Source organism: Halichoeres trimaculatus, unplaced genomic scaffold, assembly GCF_033239565.1.
Source record: "Halichoeres trimaculatus isolate MK-OKI-2021-1 unplaced genomic scaffold, fHalTri1.1 fHalTri1_scaffold_4, whole genome shotgun sequence".
NCBI classification, from domain to species: domain Eukaryota; kingdom Metazoa; phylum Chordata; class Actinopteri; order Labriformes; family Labridae; genus Halichoeres; species Halichoeres trimaculatus.
This window is the reverse complement of record NW_027437182.1, coordinates 11413065-11439895: the sequence shown is the minus strand read 5'-3', so window position 1 is coordinate 11439895 and position 26831 is coordinate 11413065. Positions and strand designations below refer to the sequence as shown.

The following is a 26831-nucleotide window of genomic DNA, read 5'->3' as shown; positions in this document are numbered from 1 at the left end:
TGTCCTTGGCTATGGTGACATTCTCTGCATGCATGCTTCATCTGCCTCTCTGAAAATGCTGGACTCAGTTTTCCCATGCTGCTTTGTGCTTTGTCTAGGGGTTTGGACTCTGGGTTGTGAAATTACTGTGAACGTAATGCAACAAGTAGCCAGTAATTTATGCAAATTTACAGCCAAAAAAAGTGACTGTGAGGGTTTACACAATGGGTGAAGAAAACATTCACATCATGTTACCTTCTCAAATTCTCAAAAAAATCGTTGATGTCTTCATGCCACCCTTAAAAAGTCTGTGCCCCAGTTAAACCCTCCCAGTTAAAACCAAAGTCTGAGTCTGCTCTGATAAATTTGTCCCTAAAGATAAGTCAATAAAAATCAAGGCAATAGTTTCTTTGTTCACACTAGTGAGTTTCCATTTTTCTGTGATTAATCAACCTCATAGGGGCTGAATTTTCACTACAGCAGTTAAACATCCAGAAGAAATGTGTTTTTTTAAAGGATTGAATCTCTACAAAATCAAAATTATAATGATTAAGGCATATAATGAGTGAAAATGCAAGTATTTTCAGATTTTTCCGCAAGAAGTGAGAAAAAAAAAGAGTTAATAAGTTTCAGAAACACTAAGATTGTAATTTACGTTATGGAGCACTATTTTAAGAGAAATCTTGATATCTTAACCTCATTGGAAAGAGGAATATAGCTTTGGACTGTAGTAACTCCTCTTAACACAATCTCAAGAGCACCAGCTCTGCTCAGAGACTTTCAAGGACAAAGTGCAGCTGCTGTGTATCCAGACAGAAGCAGAAATAAGTTTTTCTCATGGGACAGCAGTAAGAAGACTGAGGATTTATGTCTTTGTTAAAGCAGAGGTGTAAAATAATATTCACATCAGAGGAAAAAACGTGTTGCTTGGAAACATTCAGTATTGATGCGTTGTTTCATCCTCACCTAAATTGACAGATGGGGGGGTGAAAATGAAAACAGCTTGAGAGGAAGTGTGAAGGATTTGATCAATAAATCTGCATACTAAAAAGTGAGTCAAACTCCTGTTGAGCAGAAACTAACAGCCAGACGTGGTAAATGTTGGTATTCGTTGGTATTCTGTGCGTATGATTGCCTGATATAGACCACAGTGCAGGACATCTTGGCCTTTCTCTTCACACTTGCATTATTCATTACATGCTGTTATTTTCAAGTGTGTTCATGTACCTGTATGTGTGTGTGTGTGTGTGTGTGTGTGTGCACAAGCTAGTGTGCATGTGTCACAGCCCCCCTCTCAAACTACCAGATGGCAGTGCCTCCTAATCATGGTTGTGTTACTTAAGTAGTAAATCCCCCTGTTGAAAACACAACACTCAGACACTGATACAAATACACAACACACACAAACACATATATGTGCACGCTTTGCAGTCCTCTCATTGGTTTACTTTACACACAAATCTATGCAAAAGCAAGACTCATTCACACACACCACTGGTTGTTTTAACATGTGCATTTGTGACTCCACATCATTAATTAAACACAACACAAACAGACATCTTGGGATTTGTGGGTTGCAGAAACAGGCCGAGTGGGAATCAACCAAAAGCAGCGAGTCTTCGCTTCCAATTAGAAGTACGAAACGCACCTGTCATAGCTCAAATGAATGTGACTGGTCACTTGCAGTAGCATCATGACTCATTTTTGTGAAGGAGTCTAATTGTCGTCAGTGTTGGTGCCCATGCTTGGTGACAGCTTTTCACGCAATGAGGAGAGACATCATGACAATGACATAAGGATGCAATGCCAAGAAATGTAACCGTAGTGTGAAAATTATGATTTCAAGATGTTTTACTTTGACTTTTAAATCCAGGGATGTCTAGAAATGAAATTCAGTGAAGGATATGAGCAGAACTGATTTGCATTCTGAGCATCATGTCTGTTTTGTCCCATTGTAAATTTAATGTAATTCCTCGGTTCCTCCGTTGGCTGCTCATATTTGGACCCTAAGATCTAAATATATTCATTTCATCTCAATCTGTTGTCACAAAGAGGCAGTGTTTGCAACCCAGTGCATTCATGTGTATCTCCTGTAAACATATCTCTTCAGCGTATGTCTGTATTCACAGCATGAATGATAGACAAGGATCCTCACAGGGGAGACCGAACCGCACATCTCATCAGTGTGTGTGTTTGTGCGCTTATCTTCCCCTCCACAAAGAGAGGGGTAATCACATGTCAGATATGGGGGCCACTCTCCGATTGTCTTTTCTATAAGCGTGAGCTACAGAATAAGGCCTGGACGGCATACCTGAAGCCTGAACCAGCAGTAAGTAAGGAGTTTTAACAGCTGTGTGTAGTAACAGAGGAGAAGTGTGTGAGTGTTAAATTTTAACATGAGAATGCCCAGAAGCTCTGAAAGAAGACGAACAGAATAGCAATTTCTGCTCAGTACAATAAGACGAAACACACACCTAAGGCTCACTAGCGTAAAAATTATGTTCAACATTTCCCTGAATGTTATATTTTCTGCATGCTAACATTATGTAAGGTCATTCATGTAAACTGAAAAGAATAACTTAGTCTCCACACTCCTATATGTGATAATCTTCTGTCCCACACCAAAACAGACCTAATTCTTGGTGCTGCATGATGGAAAAAGTTCAAGGCTGTTGGTGCAGAAAATAATTAAAAAACATTTGTAGTCAGCTGGTTGCATCATTGTTTCTAAATCCTGTTTCTAGCAGAAATTTGCTCCTGCAGTCACTCAAGGAGATTAGTCATGGTTTGTGAGGACAAAGAAACAAAGAATTTACAGAAAAGAACTATTAAAAACCTCTCTGAAAGAGGACGAAAAAAGGAGTAAGGAATGATACGGGAGTGAAAAAGTAATTGCACGATTAGTCATGCTTTCTCTCAAATTGGCTCAAGCGTAAGAAACGAAGTAGAACGGCGTTCAAATTATGCTCTGATATTTTCAAATCTCTAACGCTTTTCATCTGTGTTGTTTTACACATATTCAAGGCCGGTTTGTGTCTTTGAGTTTATTAATAAGTTCTGTTCTTGAAGGCATGGAAACACAATTGGTTTTGGTGTTTTTTGAATTGTACATTCATGTTGCACCAATCCCAAAATCTCTTGGTACATTGCACAGATTTAATGCATAGTTTTTAACACAAAACTTGGCGTATGGATGTACTTCCTTTTTTTATCCACAAAAAGTGTTGCATGCTATGTAGCAGCACACCAACATTGTTAACATATTTTTGTCAAATTCTGCATACTGTACTTCTGATGAGAGTTTTTCTTCTTGGAGCTCTATTCAGGCAGTATGCAGATAATGCATTCAACTGCTTGAAAAGCTTTTTCTCTGCATCTCATCTGGCTCATCTAGGTCAGTAAGGAGCTGTAGCTTTATGAGACAAATGTCAAAAACTATATGTATATCACAGTGGAAAAAGATTTTTTTAAGCTGAACATAAATGACAGTCTGTTATAAGCTTCTTTTCGGAAAACCACTGCAGAGCAGCTGAACCTCACAGCTCACTGACAGACCAGATACAGATCTCTGCAGAAGTCATATGTGGAGGCAGGGCTGAGTGAAAAATGACAGCTACGGGGTAACACTTTAATCTGGCTGAAATGTATCAATGCACTTTCCCAAATGCCAAATGTCATTTGTATTTTTTATTTAAATGAGGAGTAAACATGGTTTAATGTGCTCATTATCAAAACTATCACAAGAAAATACACTAAATATTAAAGATTTTTTACAGTTAGAATAAAGAAACATTAGTATTCTCTAAAGATGGAGTGGTAGGATCTGAAAACGATTTATTTTTAATTAAATACATTGTTTTAAGATACATTTTGTTTTTGGTGCCGTCATCTGTATGTATTTTTTTCTTGGTGAAGCCCTTGATACTGATACTAATTTTTATATTGAAGAGTGTGTAACAACAATAGGCTTCTATATGAAGGATTTTTTTTCTTTTAAGGGGCTGTGAGGAGTTTGAAAGTGATGTTGAAAATCTTGACTCCCTTCTGGGTATATGCCTGATTGTAATCCACACTTCAAAATGAGGCTGACAAAGTTTAGTAGTGAGAGGAGATATCTGTGTTTTTCTCTGCTAAAAACTATTTATGAGATTAATTCTCTGTAGAGCAGAAGAAAGCTGAACAGCAGAGTGATCCAGGCTAGTTAGCCTTTAGCTCGGGCTGTATCACTCTATAACACAGGGGCTAAACTGTTTGAAATAATGTCCATTCCAACCCACATGTAGCAGTTATTCTGCAGTGGTCTGTTCAAACTTGAGAGTTAATCAATAAAATGAAGAGTGAGGTTGCGTTAGCTCTGCTTGCTAAAGGACTGACAGGATATAGCTAACCAGGATTAACTAACATTGCACATTACAGACACGTCTTAGAGGGCTAGGCTGTCAGCTGCGCTAAATATAGCTGACTACGAAACTATATGCAAACTGATCACGTTTACTCTACATATTGGAGCACAGGGTTGACAATGTTGCTACATATAGCCGGCCACTACGTTTGCTCGATGTCATGCTTCTGACCGTAGCGCTATGTAACTGTACTGATAAATACTTTGGTGCTTTGTATCTGGTAAAAAGTTGTCTTAAACAAAGATTTTTTTTTCAATCTCTATTTAATTCCAAAACAAACACACACCTTGTTAAAAGTAATTTACAACAGTATATGTGAGACTCCACGCCAGAAGGTGGCGACGCAGTCCAATTAAAACAGATCCTCCTCATATCATCTTTGAAATCTGATATGGTCTTTATGATGTCATCTGTTTGTGAAGCAGAGTTTGAAGTTTACTGTTGTATTGGAAATACTGACTCTATTCAGAATAACCTCAGTGAGCTATCAGGAGTCAAAGTGACAGAGATGAAATGGGCCTTTAGCATCCTTGCCAACAGCTTGAATGTGAATGGGTGTGTGTGTGTGTGTGTGTGGTTCCTGGGTACTTTCAGAGCCAGCCTCAAGTGGACACTCGAGGAGCTGCACCTTCATATTATCTTCATTTCTCACAGCAAGAGGTAGATAGCTTTACTGGTATCAACAATGGTTGTTAACTGTTTCCCCACACATCAGTTTCACATATTTACACATGTTTTATTGTCAATAAAACTATCAAGATCAATATTACAATGCAGCTCTAATCCTGTCCCCTTTTTTTTTTCAAAATTGTGATAAATGAAAAAAAAGAAGAAGTGTTTTTGAAAAACGCTCATTGAGGTTGAAGTCCGTAATCACAGCTCTCTGTCCCTCTCTCCCTCTCTCCTGCTTCTCAATTGGTCCACACTCCTCGTTTAGTGAGAGGGGGAGGAGGAGGGGATGAGGAGGAGGAGGGACAGTCGAAGGGAAACACCGACTTTCTGATGCGTTTTCAAACGCGAGAGCCTACAACTCCTCGTCTCTCACGCACAGACAGCTCGGTCCTGCACAGTCTTTGTGAATGGTAACCCTGAATGCTCCAGAGAAGAACCAGAACCACTTTGACCAACGCGCCGGCTTGGTGTCAATCCTGCTGTCTTTTCTGGAAAAACAAAAGTCTCAGATCATGTGAAAACCAAGAGAAAAAACGACTTGAGACTGTGGATTATCCGGGTCGTTCACCGGGGACAGCTGTGGAGTGAACATACCCGGCAGAGGATGGAGAAAACACGCACAGTTGCGGAATAAAATCAGATTTTGTGGATGTGGTGACAGCTGCTCTCTCGTGCAGGAACGACGCGCAGCAGGCGTCGGGATTCCCTTTGTCCCCACGTGTGGATGAGCTGTGGAGAAACACAAGGTAACCCAGAAGCCCTCTTCTTCGGCTATGTCGAATATATTTGTATATTTAACCTGACTTTTTCCCCGGACAAGCATTTTTTTCACCCTAAACCAAACAGTGAAGACAATAGCTAAATGTGTCTGAGGTTTTGAAGATTTGGGTTGGCTTTGTTTGTCTGTGGACGTACTACAACAGCAAGTTCAGGGTGCATCATAAAAATGGACCCTTTAAATCTTTAATTTTTAAAGACATGTCGGCTTAATGCTGTTATTTCGACCCTTAGACACACGTGTTTAAACTGTTAATGTAATGCATATGCTTTAACATTGCACAGGTAATGCCTCCTGTTATGTTCTTCTGTTTTGGTACTTGTATTCATGTGCTAGTCCCTGGGAGATGACAATTCAGCCCAGAACCATTGCTTTGTAGTTACATGTGGGTCATATTTCCTTTATCTTGAAGGGTCACTCGCAGCTACCTCTATACTTTGCAGGAAAGTGGTCATTACTCCTATTCATGGGATGAACTGTCTCTGTGAAAGCCGCCAGACCGTTGAACAGAGTTGACCTTGCCTGCTTTTTGTAGATTATTAAGTTATCAAATGAAAAGATGCATCTGAGAGACATTTTCTTCTTGCCCATTGTTCTGTCTTTTGAATTCAGAATGATTGAACTAAATTGTCCATTTCATAGAGAAATATTAAGTTCTCATTTTCCTAAATGTGAGCTGTTGAAAATGTCTGCATGTCACCGAGCATTGAAACTTGATTTTCAGGACTGCAGAGAGAAGCAGGTCTGTAACTGGCTCATGACTGACTGATGCCAACTTCCAGTTCAATAAGGTGCCAAATCTTAGAGACTGATCAGTCCTGGCCTCTTCTTTCTCTTCCGAGTTAGTCTTGCACTGTCAGATCATAAGCTCTTTTCAGCAATCTGTAGAAAAAGGGCCTCTTAGGCTGGTAATGTATTCAGATCTTGAGTTGAAATGGAAAATTGGTACTATGGGAATTCCCGGCTGGTCAGAGAAGAAGCGTGGAGACTCCCAGCAGTGACAGCTCCAAACCAGCAGGGTGTCCCGCTTTGTGAAGGAAACTGTGAACAAACACATTAATCAGTCTGCTGATGGGCAAGCTGGCAGATGCAATTCCAGTCTTTTTTATGTCGTTCACACACCACTGATTCTGCACCTTATGGATGCACTTATACTCTCTCTATGCCTACCTTTTATTCTTTTCAAATGCCATTTAACCATGCAGCTTGGCTTACTCGCATGTATTCCTGTACTACAGTTCTGCAGTTCATTTAGTAGACGCTTTTGTCCAAAGCAATGCACAAGACAAGCAAGAATTTAAACAGAAGAGAAAATCTTAGTTTGTGTGACAAAGTGCTACAAATTATTTGGCTGAAAGATGCTGCCATAATTCTGCAACAATATAGTTCAACCTTCAGCAACATTCAACAATCAGAGGCTAAATATTCACTAAGAGCGGGATCTGATACCTTCTGATTCATTCTACTCCTGAGGACAAAGGAGGGAATGTTCTCTGAACAGATGAGTTTTCAGACGTCTCTTCAAAGTAGAAAGGGACTGCAGATCATAATTTGTGAGATACTTCATTCCACCATTTGGGCACAACAGAGGAGAAGAGTTAAGCTAGGGATTTAGAGCCGCACTGGGTTGGGAGCACCAGGCGTCTTTCCCAAGCAGAGCGTAGTAGGCGAGAAGGAGTGTAGACCTGGATGAAGGACCCCAAGTAGGAAGGAGCCGTTATTGTCAGTGTTTTGTCAGACAGAAGAATAGCTTCGAGTTTGATTTGAGCTGCCACTGAAAGCCAGTGCTGTATCCCATTGAGATATTAATGTTTAAATCTCCTAAACTAAGACAACAATACATACTAAATGTGTCAGCTGATATGAGTTAATTGCGATGCCACTATTCAGAATATATTTACACCACTTTGCTTTTGAATGTCACATTTTTGGCCAGTTTCATCACGTTTCATCCCTAAAATACTGAAATGCGTTGAAAAAATCTGCCTTTACACATAAACGCTAAGGGACTGAAAACTCTGCAGTAAGCATGCCAGGCCTGTTGTTGCTGCTATAACTGTTTTGGTAGATCTTCACAGAAGTACAGTTGGGGAGATCATCTAGTGTATTGGCGAATGCAGAAGTGGAGAAACAGATGCACATTTGGTTGAAAGACAGTCAGTAGATTCAGCAGATTGAGCAGCACAAGCACAAAATGATAGTCTGCGACTCGTAACAACTGTATTTTAGAACTGTTGTGCCCGAAGTGGACGGTGACGTCAGCGTTTTCACTTGAAACACTGCAACAGAGGTGGCAGCATTTCAGAAAAAAATCCACACCAGTGGCTGTTTTCGAAAGTTTGAGTTTTATGTCGGCTAACACGCTGATTCCGTGTAAACAAGCAGCCTAAGCGCAACAGTACTTCTGCGTTTCATCCTAAAACCGTTATTGTGTAAACAGCCCCTTACTTTAAAAGACTCTCTGACAGTTCAGTGAACAAGTCAAAAGTGATATTCACTTTTTGTCAAACAGATTTAATGTAACAAAAGTAAGATTCACCTACCACCTACGACACAAACCAGAGTGATGTCAGTGCAAGTTGTCACAGAGCCCCGTATGAAAGTAATTGATGAAGTCAACAACAGTGCTTGCTTAAACAGGAGGCTACTGAATGCAGGAAGCAATATTGAGAAGACGCTTATTCTGTATTTCACAGAATAAGCACTTAAGAGCTGTCTCCTATCTCTAAGCCCTGGTTCCAGACCATATTGATATTGCAGTGCAGCATTTATTTGAAGAGGAAATCAAGTCAAGATTATAAAGTAAGTTTCATTGCATTCTTCTAGTCCCCTAAACAAGACACGGGTAAGTTGCCTTACTTATTAATATAGACTGAAAAACTGTTTCAGAATTAAAAATAATTCAATTTTCAACGTACTGTAATTCATGTGATAAATTGCAATCAAAGTTCAGGGATTAATTAATGGAAATAAATCACTAATTTGAGGTCAAAACGTCGGTATTTACGCCTGAAACCTTTTCACCTCCACATTTAATTTTCAGCCTCTCTTTTGTAATCAGCAGGAACTCTTCCCTTGGTTAGTCATTCAAGAATAACAGCTCTTTTCATCAGAGCTCAAATCAGTCTACATGTTCCAAAGTGAGGATAGAAAGGCAAAAGAAATCCCTTGACTCCAATTTTACAAGGCTTTGTCATCTTTATTTAAACAAGCGTGGCTCTATTTACATTTCCACAGCTGTGTTCTTCTCCTCTTTATTTGTCTTACTGTCTTTCACTGAGTGGATGCTAAAAACTGCATTTTGTGGCACGAGTCCTTGTTCTGCCCAAAACTGCGGGTCTATTGATCTGTTGCCCTGCACTCCATGTGTAAATGTGGAAATCCATTGATCCGTTAGCAGGGCTCTTAGTAGAGAGGCACCAGTACTTCAGTCCTGCAGCACGTGAAGGATTATAACTAATTCTGCCTGTAAAGATTGACTTGTGCTATTTACAAATATTTAATTAGTACCATTACGAAGAAGAAATTGCTCGCACTGACCCACTATGAGGCTGTAATTGAACACTCTGTTATGTAGCCTCTGATTGCATTAAACACTGTGTGTGGTGTTGATGTTGGTTACACACAGAGCTGCACATTAAAACCTTTTAGATGTTCATTACAGTGATCGTACATTCAGTAATTTAACAGTCGGCGTGTACGTGCAAACTAATTAGGCTGCTTAGAATCACATGCAGCACATTCACGTTGGGTGCCCAGAACACATCATTGCCTTTCTGGAGTAGTCCCTCATCTAAAAAAAAAAAAACAATCAGCCTTTCTAACACAAATTAAAACCATGTGAAATCTCTCCTCCCAGCTGCCACTTCTCAGATGTTTTATTCAGCTATTGATTTCCTTTTGTGTGTTTTTATTGTGTAGATGTTTTTTTTCAGCAAGGTGACAAGGGAGAAAAAGCACCAGTCCTATCTGACCCAGATAAGTCAGTGCGCACATACATTATCTTCAAAAGGCAACTGTTCAATTAAGTCTGGGTTCTGCTATCAAAATCTCAGAGACCCATTGTTTGTGTCATGACTGATTTTGTCAAACGTGACCTTTTTCTGTGCCATTTGAGCCTAAAGAACATCCTGTAAGACTGGCTTCAGCCTGACTGATCCCTGTCAAAATAAATGTGGAGTGCTTGTGTGGCTCAGGAGATCTCAAGGCTCTTGAACCTGGTGAACTTAAGAATCAACAGCTGTAGGTGCTGCTCTTATGACTACAAGCCCCAATTCCCTGAACATTTCTCATGAGCTATATAGGACAACAAATAGAAGAGAGAAACAGATATAGAGGAGACACAAGAAAGGTCCCAGCTGGCAGAAAAACTGGGTTGATGGTCAATGCCTTAACCTCTACGTCAACAGGCATCATACATGGCCGGTCATTCGGTCTACTTGTATTCTTGTATAAAGTAGTGAGAGATATACAATATGTACAATTAAGACATCATAGCACACACACAGAGGGAATAAGCTACGAAGATGGCACATGTTCTTACCTGACACTGTATTCTTAAATACTCTTAAATGACCTTAGCCCATGGGTCATATCTGGCAAATTTATTAGAATTTTCAAAAGTGTGTAAGCCCTGGTGGCTTCTTTGTGGTTGGCTTTAGGTTACTAGCGTCTCCGGCATCCTGGGTGTCCTTGTATGCTTTCAAAACTCTGTTGAAGTGGTCTCATTTCAGGTGACTGATTAGGTTTGAAACATTGAAGCTGCTACCTTTTCCCCCTCATTCAACTTGCCTAGAATAACTGTCTTCTTCAGAAACTTTGAAGAAGTCCCACACGACTCCATGTTTTCTGTTTTGAAGCGTAAGCACGCTGTGCTGCATTTATGATGTGATGTAAATTCACTGTTCCCACATTTGCTAGTTGTTCTTTCAGCCTTTTTGATTTCATATTTCTATTATTTATGTGTAACATGTGAAAAACACTGTGGATGACTGTCAAAGTAGTGTTGTTGGAGCTTGGAGACACCCTGCTCTGGGAACACACTAATAGGCCAATCACAAAACAGCTGAAAACGAATAACAAAAGGCTTAAGATACTTAATTAATCTCAGTGATAGAATATGAGACTAACTGTGAGCACATAATTTCTCATTTTCTTTCATTAATCTGCTGTCACTGATAGTGCTATTATCCTGGCTTAGTCACCTTGGGGTCCTGTGGCAACAAAGAAACAGATCAAACCTTTTCTTTTTGCATGGTTTTATATATATATAAAGAATATCTTATTTTATTTGTATATTTGCAACACTGGATAAAATATGAAATCAGAAATAATTTTGATTTTGTATGGCATTTTGTGACTTACCTATCACTCACTACGTTTACATGCAGTTTAAAAAATCTGACTAGCTTAGTCAGACCAAAAATGGACTAAGCATAGCTTGTTTGTCATACATAGATAGTGTGATTGCTTTCCGGCTGCTGTTGAATTTGCAACCGTACTGTACTGTACTGTACTGTACCGTTTTGTATGGTACTGTACTGTACAATGCAATACTAAAAGCTTTTATACAGCACAATAAGATACAAAAAACTTAATTGTTTTGGCCCCAGGTGAGGCATTTATTCATCTGTCTCCACAGTAGCACAAATTATTCTATCTTTAAACAGAGATGCGCACAAATGAAAAACCTAAGACCTACAGAGGCACAAATCATTGTTAGATAATGATTGAGTTCGCCTTAAATTCTGTGTAGTGTCTGTCAGTGGGTTAAGTCCAGTTTGTGAAAGATGACTGCTTTTATTTTTAAGGCTAAAAATCATATGAAAAACACCACTGATGGCTCAGTGAGGAGTCATTTCATACCTTTCTTTTGGCTAAGAAAGGTCTCTGATGATGTATGTAGTTTATCTCACTTCCTACTGGAATGATTCATCGTTCATAAACGCTCATCAGATGACATTGACAAAAATTGTGGGCTGGAGTTCAAGGTAAGATCAGAATAAAAAAAGATGTTCTCAAAGATTTACTCAGCTCACTTTTTGCTTCTTGGCAACATTATGCTTCATACACTTTCAGCGTTTCGCTTGCACACCTGGAAGCTCCACAATGTTGTACCCAAGTAATGATTTGCTAACTCCATCTGGTCTTTATCAACACTGCTTGGCTTCACAGCTGCATATTTTCACACCCCTTAGGTGTGTATTTATGCTGTTGGCTGTAGAGAAGCTCCTGTATGCTCCACCTCATTGCTTGTTGTTGATGGTTAATTCTCTTTTCACTCATACAACTTTTACCTCTTTACTTGATCAACACTGTGTTCTGGAGAAAAAATAGAAAACCGGTTTTCCATTTTTTGTAGCCCCTTCCCCCCGTCGCTGCCCTGTCACTCAGCAAATCCTCTCATTTTAATTGCAATATGGATTTCTTCAATGCGCAACTCAATAGCAGCACTCAATTCTGCTCTTGTATCTGTTGTATAATTAAAGGTCAGGTCAGTTGCTTAGGCTATTGATGATGCTGTACGTTGGATCGGCTCATGTCTTAAGCAGTAAATAAGAAGCAGCAGCTGAAGCCAGTTTATGTCCTTTTTAAATCCTATTTGTGCTGTTTTTTTTTTCCTTGAGTGGCACCATGACTATATTTGTCCTGGCTTTTTTTTAGAGCTGGTTAAATACTCAAGGCAGATTCTCCTGCTCCACACACATTGGTATACGAGATGGTTGAAAACAAAATCAGGCAAAGGGAGGATACAAGATGTAGATGGTCTGTGTTTTGTAATAGTACCCCCCACTGATGTGCAGTTGTGATATTTTTCTTGAACACACGGTGTCAAAACTCTGCACACTCTTACACATAAAGTCCCAGGAGACCGGGTTTCGCACAATGTTAATTTCCTCTGCACACACCGTGTGAGCTGTTGATACATTCTGAACATATATGGACTGAAGAGCCCTTAGGCAATGCGACTACAATTAACCTCACTTCAGGTTGTCCCTTTGGGGCCTGATAATGTTATAGTGTACCCTAACAAGCCTGATGCTACTGGCAATCAGTCCAACACTTGAATTGAATTATGTGAGCGGTGACCTTGGTGGAAAAGTTGGTAGCCATCAGCTGGATATGACACAGGTCTCTAAGCTTTAATCATACAAGATGTTGGCAAAACTCTATGTTTGAAAAAAATTAAGCCAATAGAGAGCTATAATCTGCATTCTTTATACTGGCCATTTTCTAAATGGAAATTTAAATCGTTGAATTCGCTGAAGACGTGACATGACATTTTGCAATTATTTCCCCAAGTTCTGCAGACAGTCTGTTATTTCAAATTTTGACAAATATGCTAAGCAAGATTTAAACCACTCCATTTTTTTGATCTATTATTCACATTAGCAGTGGGCGATAAAGCCTCAAAATTATATCAATTCAAACAATTTTTTAAGGAAATTTGCGATAAAGATATTTATGATGATATGGGGAAAAAATGAACAACGTAATCTGAGTGATTGCTTCTACTGAATATCTGCATTTTTTTTGCACACACAGTGTGGAAGCCACTTCATTTACTACTACTACACAAGCTTGAAATATAATAGTAAGTAGGTCAGATCCAGAGGAAATCTGATGTTTTGGGGAAAAAGTTCATCTTGCAGGAGGGAAACTTCATAAATCTATATGACACAGCATATTCTTTCTATAAGGACACCAACAGAAAGGAGAAGGCATGGACTGAAAATGCTTAAGTGTTGGAAGGGCCAGGTGAGCTTAACATACTAATTAATTACCATGAAAGTACGTTGTCATGGGTGGAATTCCTGCAGGAACATGTGGTTCTCCTGTTATCTTGTGATCTTGGGTATCCAGCTGTTATGGGTGCTGCCCTGTGCTGTGTTACACTGCGCTCCAGAGACGCATCTAGCATGAATTGGCATGCACCCAAAATCTGCAGGAGTGTGCTAGGCAGTGCTCACGCTTTATGTGTGAATTAGGGGTTATGCTGATATCCGGTTTGGACGTTCGGCTCGACCACACGTCCATAGTAGAAGCAAAAAATATTCCACTGATGATAGCGTAGCTTTCATGTCCTCCTCATGTGTCTTCATAGCCTGGTTGTTTCAGCTTTAGGTAGTGAAACCTGTTTGTGGTGTTGCCACCCTTCGGGATAATAGTTTTCCTGCACATTTTGCATCTAATGTGTTTTGCTGCGTGTCTGACATTTGGTCAGCCAAACCACCTCCACATCACTGAGGTAGCTCTTCTTTTAGGCACTAAATACTCATGTGAAGACGAAATGGATGCTGCCGTGCTACTTTTGCTCTCGGCTATTATTGTACACAGCAGGCAGCTTCATACGTCAGTGGGCCTCTGCACTGTAAATATCGCTAAATTACAGATATACATCATCAAAAAAATTATACAAAAGCGTCAAGGGTGACTGAGGTTCTTAAAATTATTTTATGGATTGGCCTCAGAAAGCTCTAATGTTTCCTGTCATTCCAGAGGGGAAAATTGTGCTTTAGCTCAACAACAAACTTCTCCATTCTCCATCTACTTCTAGCATCAATTTCGTAAATCTCCAGATGCTTTCAGCCATCACTGGATCATCTGCAGTGATCATTTTAAGTGGGCTTTCTCTTGTCTGGTCGATACTGACATGGCGGCATAATGCCCACAGCTCGAGAGCATAAATGGAATTGATGTATAATGGAGGATAAGCAGGGGGAGCAGAGACAGCCGTGTGTGCACATGCATTACTTTGACACAAAATTTGAGGGCAAATTGAAGGGGAAAGGGTGCGAGACAACTATAATTACAACAGTGACAGTCTGAGCACATTTCATTATAATTGGGTTTGTTTCGTGAAGTGAGCAAAGGACAGAAGTATTCCCATTTATTATTAACTTGTCAGTGTCCTAACGTCTGCACACTTGTATTCAGCCAGGGCGAGCTGAAATGACATTCTTTACCAATCCCTATAAAAACAGATCTTATCATTGTGTGTTTACTAGCACTTACAGTGAGCCTGATAAAATTGCTTCTTTTGTGAGCCCAGATAAAAGGTGCCTCATATGCATAGAGGCAAAAGGCCAAGGTTACAGAGTCTGCTGAGCTTCGACAAAAGCCACAAGTGTTCTTCTTTCCCTTGTCTCACTTTGTTCTCCATCACTTTCTTTAATTATCTCTCTGTTTGACTCCTGTAAGTCCTCTCTTGCTCATCATCATCATCATCAGAGCTCTGATCTTGGTAATTAATGAAATCAGAATAAACAAAAAGCCACCCTCTCCCTTCCTTCCCTGAGACACTGAGTGTTTCCCTCACAAAGCCTGAACTGTACAGAGATAAATAGCAAGAAGAGATGAGCTGGATAATGGAGCGTAATTAACACACCAAGCAGTCAGCTCACGTCGTTATGTTTAAGAGGAGAGGAAGAGTGAGGAGCAGATAGGTGCCACAGTTGACAGTTTCTGCATTTAATGACAATATTTACATTCAGTGCCTCATAAAGTTTGAATTTTGACCTAATTGTTGGATGTCTGACAGACACACCAGCACATGAGCTTCATCGTAGAGAAGCTTCACTATGAGGATAAAAACAAGCAAATTCTCCATCTCCTCCAGCTGCACACCTAAAACTAACTGAACCATCATCATCGCAAATAAATAATACATGCTTTTCCTTCAGTGAAAAATCATAAAGTCAATTATGTTTTCATCAAGGAGTTCCTCCGTGCATCAAGAAGGGAGGACTCTAATTGACCTGGCAGCAAATCAATACTCTCTCCTTACTTGATGCAATACCTTTGTAATCAATACTCAGCTGAGCTGCATCAGCCTGAAAGTCTACCCTCTTCAACTCTTTCAGACTGGTACTGTGATGTGGAAGAAATCACGTTTTCAGTCAGTCTCAGTGGACTGTTTTCACCAGAAGTATTTAAAGATCAGCTGATCCGAAGTCTCTATAGGATTCATATCTACTTACTGTAGAGAAGGACTGTTCAGGTACATTTTTAACTGAGCAAGATTTGGAATGATTGAGTGGACTGGGTGTTTACAGAAGAGTTCACAATACTTTTTTCTGCTTTTGCTCTTGGCAAGCTTTAAATAAACACAAATGATTTTTTTTTTCAAATTAATGTTTTATAAATCCACATGGAAATAAAACTTTTGGTCAAATCTTTGGTCAAAAATCAGACATGGGTGTACAGTTAGGCTGAATCATTCTGTTTGTGGATTCGTTGACTGCTACAGTGCTGACCATAGACTCTGTTTATAGAGTGGAGAGTCTGCCATAGTATGTGTGGTAGAGACTGTGAGGGATTCTGGGTGAATCTGAGTGGAGCTGGGTGACAAAAATAATAAATATATATTTTTTTGAGATTCTAATCTTTTCTTGGCTCTACCTCCCAACATATTTTACAATCCCTGAAAAAAATACACAAGAACAGCAGCTGTCAATCACCATTAAACGTAAAGTAAAAACCTCATTTCTAACCTCTTATAACTACTGCAAATGAAATTTGTCAGAAGAAAGAGGACTTGAATACAAGGCAGCCAAATAATATCTTCAAATCACAACAACCAGACAGGAGAAACATTTGTATTAATGGTGTATTAATTTTTGTTTGACCACAGCCCATCTGGAATGACTGGAGAGCTGGATTTTTTGACCTGTACTGCAGCCAGCCACCAGGTGAAGCAGTTTTTGTGGGGAACTACCTTCGAGGCGAGCGTGATGACATCCATTTTTGTTACAGTCTATGGTGGTGACGTCTGCCTTTTGCAGCTTATGTAGCCGTGGTTCTGAAAAATCTGTGGCTAGAATTACAACCCTGAATGGTTAGTGGATGGTCAGTGTCTCTCAGGGGTATGTTTTTAATAGCAACACTTGTGGACATAGTTTAACTCTGTTTTTCACCTTTACCCCATTTTTTTTATCTGGACAGCAACTTTTCCAAGCTACCAAGCATAGTCTAGATTGTTGCAATCAGAGTTGCAATTGCTACTTCTTTGACCCCCATTCTGACCAGTAGTCTCAATAAAGACAGGAATAGAGAAAGATGACTCGCCAACAAGCTGCTTTTGTGCACACTGTATGTGCTGTTTGATTATGTTACCATATATTAGATTCATATATGAGGGTCAAGTTGAGGCCACTTGGAGGTTGGCCTGAGGGCAAGATTTGGCACAGGGGCCCCAGCTGATTAGCCCGGCTGTAGAGTGATTGTAGGATTTACCTTTCAATCATCAAGCCTTACCGACAATAATCCCCATAGGCTGACATCTTTATATTGATACAGAAAACTGTTGGGAAACAGTCCTCTCTGGGAACAGGGACGTGGTGGGAAGCACTGGCAGAAATATGATGTCAGAACCCAACAGCAATCTTCATAAAGACACGAAATAGGAAAAACCAGGATGCACCATACAACATTGACCAATGACATTAATACCTGCAGTCTCTTGGGGCTGAGTCCTTGGGGGACTTAAGGAAGTCAAAGAGGCCGTTTCTGGAGCCCCAGTTGTGGTGTTGTGGTGCAGTGTGGGAAGGGTGAGCAGGGGTAGGATGGACTCCTGTCTGTCTCTTTGCTCTAGTGCAGATGTATACGTAAGCATCAATGTGTGCGGGTTTACACTTTTGGATTTCCGTGAATGGCGACAACCTGGGGATTAAGGCGTGTTGGCAGTCTGGTTACGATTGGGTCAAATACGTTTTGATCCCGTGTACATAATCCCATGTTCCAGGGGATTGTGTGTGAAAGTGGTCTCCAGTCGTACTTACCCGCTGAGTGGATGTGTATGGAGAGAGAAGTGGGTCAAGCACAAACACTTCATTTTGATGTTACAAAATTCATCACTCGTATGTTCAACGAATCAGAACACAGTTTTTCAACATCTGTAATTGGTTCCAGTGCTTTTTAAGAATATTTTCGCTTTCTTCTCCTCTGCACCATCACCACTCCTTTTGCCATCATCATTTCAGTGATCATCGTTGTTAAGTCCCTACTCAGAGTGTTTATGCTCTCCAGAGCACGCTCAACAGGAGCACAGCCCTTACTCTGATTGCTTCCCCCTGTCATTACGACGACACTGCCTCAGGGAGGGGAAAAAATGAGGGATGCTAATCAGCTTTTTTAATTGTCTCAACAAGGACTTATGAGAAGAAACTTATTTCTTCACAAGCTGTTTTTCCTAAGACAAAGTGAGGAAGGCGTTGCTGGGCAGATGCAGAAAACACGGCTGTGTGTGCTGATATGAAATGACAGGGTGTGAAAAGGGAGAGGAGAGCGGCTGAAAGAGAAATATGTTCCCTACAAAACTGCTTGTTAAAGGAGATAGAATTTGCAGCAGGAGAGTTGACAGAATAATTAAGTCTTAAATAATTAACGTGGCATTTCAAAGTCACCTATTATGTTTTTGGAGCCTTCACAAACTTTTCAAGCATTACACAAAAGGCAGAAATACAAGTTGTAAGCTTGAGGATCACGAGTTTTCTTTTTCACTCTTAGTCAGCTTTGAAAACCTTGTTTAAGAGAATAAAATGCCCTGGAAAAACCACATTTGTAGAAAACGTGGGAGCAATGGATCTATTTCCACTGCTCTGACCTCTCACTCTGTCATTTTTCTCCTCATGTGGGAGGCGTTCAGAGGCTGTAGGCTGCAACATGATGTGATAACACAGTTATCCTATACAGCATATCCCTCTACCATAAAGCATCTTATGTGTCAGGAATTCTCTCTGAGAAATAATATTTGCCTTTGTACGGTGTGAAGAATGTTGAATAATTATTATTGCTTATTTTAAGTAAGTGTAAGAAAAGTTTTTGTGTTTAACTAGAGTTTGTGTTTCTTTGGGAAAGCTGCAAATACAGCTTTATTTGAAACCACAACATTCAAAGCCCCGGCTGATAACATAATCTGACAACTGAATGACCTGCCTAAAAATACACAAGTCGCAAGTCAGTTTTGTTAGATTAGCTTCTGTTTAAGAAGTCAGGTCATGAAAAGCCTCTGTTTGTCAAGCTCAGGTATGAGAACACGTTGGCCAGTTTGTAGAAGCTGCAAGTTTTGTAACTGAGAACACCACTAGACTAACAAGCCCTCCTCTGTTTTTGAAGATTATTTTGGGCTTTTTGTGCCTTTAGTCAGAGGAAAGGACAGTAGGGAACTGAGAGGAGAGATTGGGAGATGGTATGGAGCAAAGCAGCACCATGGGTCAGATTTGAGCCCAGACAGCTTGCTTCAAGGACTATCTCCCTTGTACATGGGGAGCACGAATCAGCCACTGAGCTAAAAACTGGCCACCTGACAAGTCTTCCATTTTAACTAACAGAAACATTTTTTTCTGTGCCCTCCAGAACTACACATTTAGTTTAAGCTGACTAAACTGGGCCTTGATCACCGTTGGAGACCATCAGTTTTCTCATGTCGCCATGCTTTGGTTAAGTTTTGATTCAGATATGACACTAATTATTGAATGTTGTTGAAGGTTGAGGTATAGGGTTGCAGCGATTAATTGTGGTTAGTTGGCTACATTATTCTACATCTTCTTGCACTTAAAGGGCAACTCCGGTTTTTTGACACCTGGATCTTATTTATAGGTGTGTGCATGCTCATATACTCACTCAGACAAACATCGTGCAGCTCGGAGTCCTACAGAAGTTATTTCCAACCGATTTTAGCCACACTTAGCGGGGGCCACGGCAAGGGAGCTTCAGCGCGGGACATAATCTATGCAAAATCGCTCATTTCGGCTATATTTTTTCATCTATCGCTATCCATCGTTATCACAAACACGCTCCTCTTCTGTTGCCATAGGCGAACACGATCCACAAACGCACCACCAGTTCGCATTGAGTCGTGGACGGGCTCCTGTTTGTTGTTCTTGAGCCAGCTCTTCGTCTCTCTCCCTCTGCATCCTTCTTTCATGGAGCTCCTCGTCTGTGTACTCAGGCTAAAACCGGTAAGGACAACTGTCAAACTCGAAGTCGTAGCCTGAAGACGGTGGACGAGCTGACTTTATGATAACACTGGCGATGGATGAAAAAATATAGCCGAAATGAGCGATTTTGCAGAGATTATGTCCCGCGCTGAAGCTCCCTTGCCGTGGCCCCCGCTAAGTGCGGCTAAAATCGGTTGGATCTAAATAACTTCTGTAGGACTCCGAGCTGCACGATGTTTGTCTGAGTGTGTATATGAGCATGCACACACCTATAAATAAGGTCCAGGTGTCAAAAAAACGGAGTTGCCCTTTAATGGCAGCACCTGCAGCCAAATAACTTGTAGCACTTTGTTGCACTAACTAGGTTGTTTCTTCTGTCTAAATTTTTGCTTGCATTTTGCATCGCTTTGGACAAAAGCGTCTGCTTAATGAAACTGTAGAACTGTGGATAAAAGAAGAATTGATCAACCATTGGATGGCATATTTCAACTCAGTAACTGAAGACACCCTTGTAGCTGTATTTACATGTAGGCTTTTCATCAACTTGTTTTGTATGCTCTCTCTGCATGCATTAAAATGCAGAATCTGTATGGAATGATTAACTAGATTTTTCATTCATAGTAGAAGTAATACCTGTGGGAACTGACTGAACACTGGAGAGTAATCTGAATGGGCCATGTCAGCCATAATGCAATGCTGGAATCCATCAAAATTCACAAAACACAACTTCAATCAGTGTCTCTAATAGCTAAGGGCTTCAACAGTTTCAAATCCACTAATGTTTTCTGTTGTGCTATTCTTGGCCTGTGAGTTGTTCCTGAAGTCCCCCCACTTGAATCCCACAGCAAAACTATGAGGCAGCTTCTGTCAGTCCTATGAATGTGGCAAAAATAAGCAGCCTTGTGTCTCACCCACCTGAGCAAGCGGTTTTGTTTTGTGCTTCCTTCTCTGTCAAATATTCGACTGGAGTTGCGAGGCTGAGGATTTCCTGTTGTTATTTAAGAACCAACATTTTTTTTGCATCCATGATGAGCCTTTTCTCATCCATGTTGTCTTTTCTGGCCTCTGAAAAGCTCTAAACTGTTGGCTTCATTCTGTTTTAGTTGTATCTCTGCGCCTGACTACCCGTCCTACCTGATCTGCTCTGTGCTGATTGATGCATTGGGCCAGTATTCTTCAAAATAGAAGTTTAGCCATCGAAAGTTAAAGCAGTGACCAGAAGCCCATCTGAGTCTACTGGCTCTGGTTCTATGATGGAGCAAGGACAGACCGAACATGGATCTGATAGAATTTAACGGTAAAATGTGGGCGTTCCCTGTGCTAATTTTGACGTGAGAATGAGACTCAGTCATACTGGTTTGTGCTCTGTAATATCACAAATCAATCCTCACCTCAACAAAAATCTTCTCGTACTTTCTATCACAAGTTGTCCTGCTAGGAGATCTTGTCACACCATGATTTTGTCACCTAAAGGGTGCAGAATCAATAGTGGGACTTTGACAGCAGCAGCTTGGAGGCCCTTACTTAAAGGTGCTATGAGGAGCACCCATTTTAATTGGACTGCCTCGCCACCTTCTGGCCCAGAGTCTCATTCACACTGTTGTAAAAATGTTACTCTTAACCAGGTGTGTTTGTTTTGGAACATTTTTTTTTGTTGAAGACAACTTTTAACCAGATACAATGTGACAAGGTAAAGTATTTAACAGTAAAGTTAGGTGGTGCTGTTGTTTGAAGCGTGACAACAAGCAAACGTAAGTTTGTACTGTACTTCAGTAGCCAGCTAAATGCAGTGCTAATAACAGCCTGGTGCTACGACTTACGTGTCGGCTAACATGACAACAAGCAAACTGTCAGTTTGTTTAGTAGTAGCTGTCCATATGTTGCGTTGACAGCCCGATGCTGTGAGACGTGTCGGTAATGTGTAGTGTAAATGTATCCTGGTTCTGTCCCGCCAGTCATCTACCAAGCAGAGCTAGTTTGAACAGACCACTGCAGAATAACTGCTGCATGTGGATTGGAATAAACATTATCACAAACAGTTTAGCCCTTTAGCCTTTAGCTTGGGCTGTATCACTCTCCCATTTAGCTTTCTTTTGCTCTTCTGTCCTTTTTCTGTCTGATAGTTGGGCTCTTGTGTCCACCATCACTACAAAAATAATTACAGAATTTTTTTCCAGCAGAGAAAAACACAGATCTCTCTTCTCACTTCTAAACTTCGTCAGCCGGCGTGGTGCTGTCACAGAGACTTGGATGTGCTGTAAATCTGTCCAGTCTTGCTCGACCCGATTGGGAAGCTTCAAAGAAGCTACTAAGTAGCATTTTGAAATAACTTACATCTGTGCTGATAATCTTATTTTAAAGTGTGGATTACGATCGTGCATTTATCCAGAAGGGAGCCTTTTTCAAGATCACTCTCAAACTCCTCACAGCCCCTTTAATATATTAGATCTACAGATGAATTAAGATGTGCTCTTCAAACAGACGACATTCATATACTGTCAGCCTGACACATTAAAGGAAACACTTAGTTGTATTGCTACGCTGTGTGGCCAAGATATTTTTGGAGTAGATGCCAATGAAACGCCACTGACTGCAGCCAATTTTATGTTTGTTTTTCAGTGATGAAGAAAACATGTCTGAGGCCTCTAATGTGAGGGCAGGAAATTTACACAGCAGGACAGTAATTTAATTTGTAGACTTTTGCTGAGGTGCCAGCCAAATTATCCTGTTTGGGTCTTCCGAGTATGAAACTGTCGCAGAGAGTGTGAGGCTCTGAATGTGAACGTGTCTGACAAAGTGTCGCACATTAACTACATACTTCACACTCACTGGCTTCAAAGCCTATCACCTAAAAAGTGATGAAGAAGAAACTTGTCACAAAACTTCTGGAACTTCTGTAGTGTTGTTCACGCTAAGAAAAGAATCCATGCCTCATTTTTCATCTCCTTACATGATTCATCTTTTCTTCTGAGTGCATCAGAGTCAGGCAGAATATCAGGCAGACATTTTTTTAAAAAGTCCTCAGGGACCCCTTTGGCAGTGCTGCCCCTTCAACATGGTGGGCCAAATTGGATCCGTAACAATGTGAGCCGGACCACCTGCTTTTATCCCCTGTTCAGAAAAACCATCTGAAAGAAGTTAAACAAAAAGTTTGGATTTGTCCCATCATGATAGATTGAGAGGACAAAACCCCATGGGGACAAAATGTTTATGATGCAACAAGATGACAGAATGCAAATTTGTCCTTCTTGGCACAACTGGACTTTTGCAGGGGAGGAGGTTTTGAATAAAAATGATTTAGACTCAATCATGATTCTTTCTTTTAAGAAGAATTAGGAATGAGAGAAAATACTGTTTTCAGGATTTAGAACATAATCCACTCTGCTCCTTCACATCACAGGGGATTATTGAACGCTGTATTGGGTGACTTTATTGCAGGCTTTATTACATGACAGTATTACTGATATTGAATTTCAATTGCTTTAGAAACACCTCGAAGGAGAGTGGTTGATTTTAAACAGTTTTGAATACTGAATGAGGCAAATAAGCTGTTCGACACTGGCAGAGAAGATTTGGCAAATTTTTTCACGGGTGCAACCCACATACTCAGCTCTGCTGCTCATCCCGCAAATGCATGATCCTTATAGATGTGGCCCCATTTAAAAGGGAAATAAACAGACTTTACAACAGAATAAGGCCTCATATACACGACAGTGTTTCACCCCAAAACGCAGCGAAAAAAATCTGTGTTTACACAGAAATGCTGAGGGACTTAAAAAAACGCTGTAGTAAGCATGCCAGGCCTGTAGTTGGTGCTATAACTGTCTTGTCTAGAAGCGGCTCTTTGTAGATCTCCACCAAAGTAGAGTTTGGCTGATCATCTGGGGTAATGGTGAGGGCTAATTGCAGACGGGGTGCAACATATGCACATTTTGTTGAAATACAGTCAGCAGATTCAGCAGCACAAGCACAACACGATAGTCTCTGACCTCAACAACAGTACTGTTGTTACTGTTACCATGTGCAAAGCTGAGTGTATTGTCAGCGTTTCCATTGAAAACTCTGGCGTGCTGTTTGCATGGCAACTCTGTGTAAACAAGAGGATAAAATGCAACAATATCTTTGCATTTCATCCTAAAACCATTGTTGTGTAAACCGCCTCTAAGATTTAATACCAAGAAGCATTTTTACTACAAAGAAATAATCAACCAAAATTCTTTCCCTTACTTTTTGAACTTAGTTTCTATGTTTATATAAATATTTGAAAAGTTGACATCCTCCTGGTTAACAGATTCTCTGGATGAAGATGAATTCATGAGGATAAACCTAAAGAGAGCTGGTTAAAAAAATGTCCTAGTCATCTTTTATGCAACTTTTTAATTTAGTTGCACATATCACAAATTAAGCCTCTATGTAGGATCTTCAGACTTAATTTTTAATTTCATTATTTGTAGGGGTGTAACGGTACATGTATCCGTGCCAAACCGCTCCATAAGGCCGTTCGGTTCGGTACAGTTCTGTATTCGAACGAGTACAGTAAGTTCACGTTAGCCGCTGTACATGGCTCATTAATATTCATGTGAGTAGGCGTCTATGATTGGCTGAGCAGGGAAGGCGTCTTAGTATTCATGAGGAAAGTGGTCTGTGATTCTTGCTTTGCGATCATGTGCATATCATGTGGACGTGACGTCTCACGGTGCGCCAATCAGAAGATGAATATCAAAGAGCTTCCGTAGCCACAGGAGCTTGTGTCTGAATTGAGCATCATGGCTGCTGCCAACGACCAACCGGAGCTTGAAGAGCCTCCCCCCTCGCTGTATAATGGCAAGTTTTTGGTTTAATAAACATGCTAAACAAGCAAATGGTTTTGCGTTGTTCCATACTGTACCGAAAACTGTACTGTACCGAACCGTGATTTTTGTGTACCATTACACCCCTAATTATTTGTGATTGTGATGAAATGCACTTCTTTGTGTTGGACGCTGTGGGCATCATCAAAATATGTACAGATAAAATGACACCAGTCACATACTTAACAGGAAACAAAGAAAAAGGCTTTATATTATATGATGTAATTAAACTACATTTTGAGCACCATGTTGCTCTCTACAATGCCTTATATTTATCCAACAAGCTGTAAGCTGAGACAAGCATTAGCTACTTTAAATGCAGGATCATTTCTTCTAACCAGTAGCTCTCATCGCCCTAAATAAAAAAAAAAAAATCCCTTTTAGAGATGATGAAATCAGGCCGGGTTGCTCTGCAGCAGCTTGATATTCTGCTCCAGTGTGTAGTATGGGTTTGCTGCCAAAATACAGTCAGTAGGTTAAGTAACAGTACGCTTTTTGGTGATCTCTCATAACTACGCTAGAAAGTACTCATTATTCCAACAGTAAAATCGACCAATCCAGCCCAAGAAATTATGAATTTTCGTCATGCAGATAGGAGATTGTTAATGCTGAAACCGAGGCAAGGGTTGTACAATTTTAGAAACAGAATTATTGAAGGAGCTTAGGGTTTAGTGATTATTTATTTTTTAGCAAATATGTAATATATATTATGTTGTTCACTAATTTATAAGAACTGGCTCCATTGTTATGAATAACTCTTGCTCTTATCTCTATCAGTGGTGTTTAATAAAACAGACTGTCCTTGATCAAAGTGCTGCATGTGACTTTTGCTTTAACTAAGCTTTTTATTTGTATGAAGGATCAAAGCCTGAGCTACAGTTTGTACTGTTAAATGTTACCATGGGGCTTGTCAGGATTCAGTATTTGTGGAGGATTAAATCTAGTTTCAAAATGGCATGAGTTTTTATTTATATCAAAGCATTCATTGATCTAAGATTAAGAAAGAAGGATTCCAAAACTGTTCCTAGGATTTGGTTAAGCTGCTTTGTGTTGGTATAACTCTGTCAGTGTGTGCACAGCGCACTCTCTCATTGTTGCTGTCTCCCGTTGACTCACACACAGACAGTCACTCACCCACACACACAAAAACTACAGCAAGAGGATGGAAACACGATGAGGTAGAGATTAAGATTTTGAACACACTAGATATGTTGGTTAAAAAAATACTACGGAACAAGTAATACTAGTATTTGATGCAAAATGAAGAACACATAAATAAGCTGTAAAATAAAATCAAGAAAGATAAGGATCTGCAACTGAAAGACAAACATTTGAGCAGTCTCTGAATTCACTGTTTTTTTTCTTCTTTACTTCTTCTGGATTTCTCCTTACATTGCTTTTTAAATTCTTTACTCTTTTTTTTTGTCTGCTCTTGTAAAAGCCCTGGAAAAGGGGAGTTTGAATGAATAAAAGACACACGATGCGCTCCTCAGCTTGTATGTATTTTACTGACTGAGACACCGTCATAGACTTACAGTTACGGCTAACATGCTAAATGCTACGCACAACACGGTCATGAGGCAGTTACACTTCTAACTTTGAGGAAAACACAGGATACTAAATAACCCTCCTGACAACATTATAACCGCTCAAGACAAGACACACAACACTTATCACAAGTCTGTACCTGGAAAAGGGGAGTTTGAATGAATAAAAGACACACGATGCGCTCCTCAGCTTGTATGTATTTTACTGACTGAGGATGCGCGGTGTCAGCCCCCATCATTCTTTTGCAAATGCGCCCCCTGCTGGTGTCCTCCAAAAGCCACTCTCACACCACTACATTCACAAGACCACAAACATAAAACAAAATACCGAACACAGCAATGAACAAATCTAATGTCTTACTGTTTTTCAACTATTACATACTCCCCCCCAAGGTAGATGTTGTCCCCAACATCAAGACCTTCAATCTGGAACTGAGGTGCATAAATGCAAGGCAACATTCATAAAACATATTTTCATTTACAGGCTGGAACTCTTTTGATACATTCAGTTTCGTCTTAGTCCCGTATTACTGAGTGCAGAAACATCACAACGAAATACTTTTCACAGACTGGAACTCTTTTGATACATTCAGTTTGGTCTTAGTCCCGTATTACTGAGTGCATAAACATCACAACGAAATACTTTTCACAGACTGGAACTC

At 40.2% G+C, this 26831-nt stretch overlaps 1 protein-coding gene across 1 annotated transcript in view; it reads left to right on the top strand.

Moving 5' to 3' along the window:
* The first annotated feature begins 5369 nt into the window (after window positions 1-5369).
* Window positions 5370-26831, top strand: part of pde4ba (phosphodiesterase 4B, cAMP-specific a) — a 202426-nt gene continuing 180964 nt past the window's right edge. Inside the window, exon 1 of the mRNA XM_074667605.1 lies at window positions 5370-5800. The gene's annotated coding sequence lies outside the window, so the exon portion shown is untranslated. The remainder of the gene's footprint in view (window positions 5801-26831) is intronic.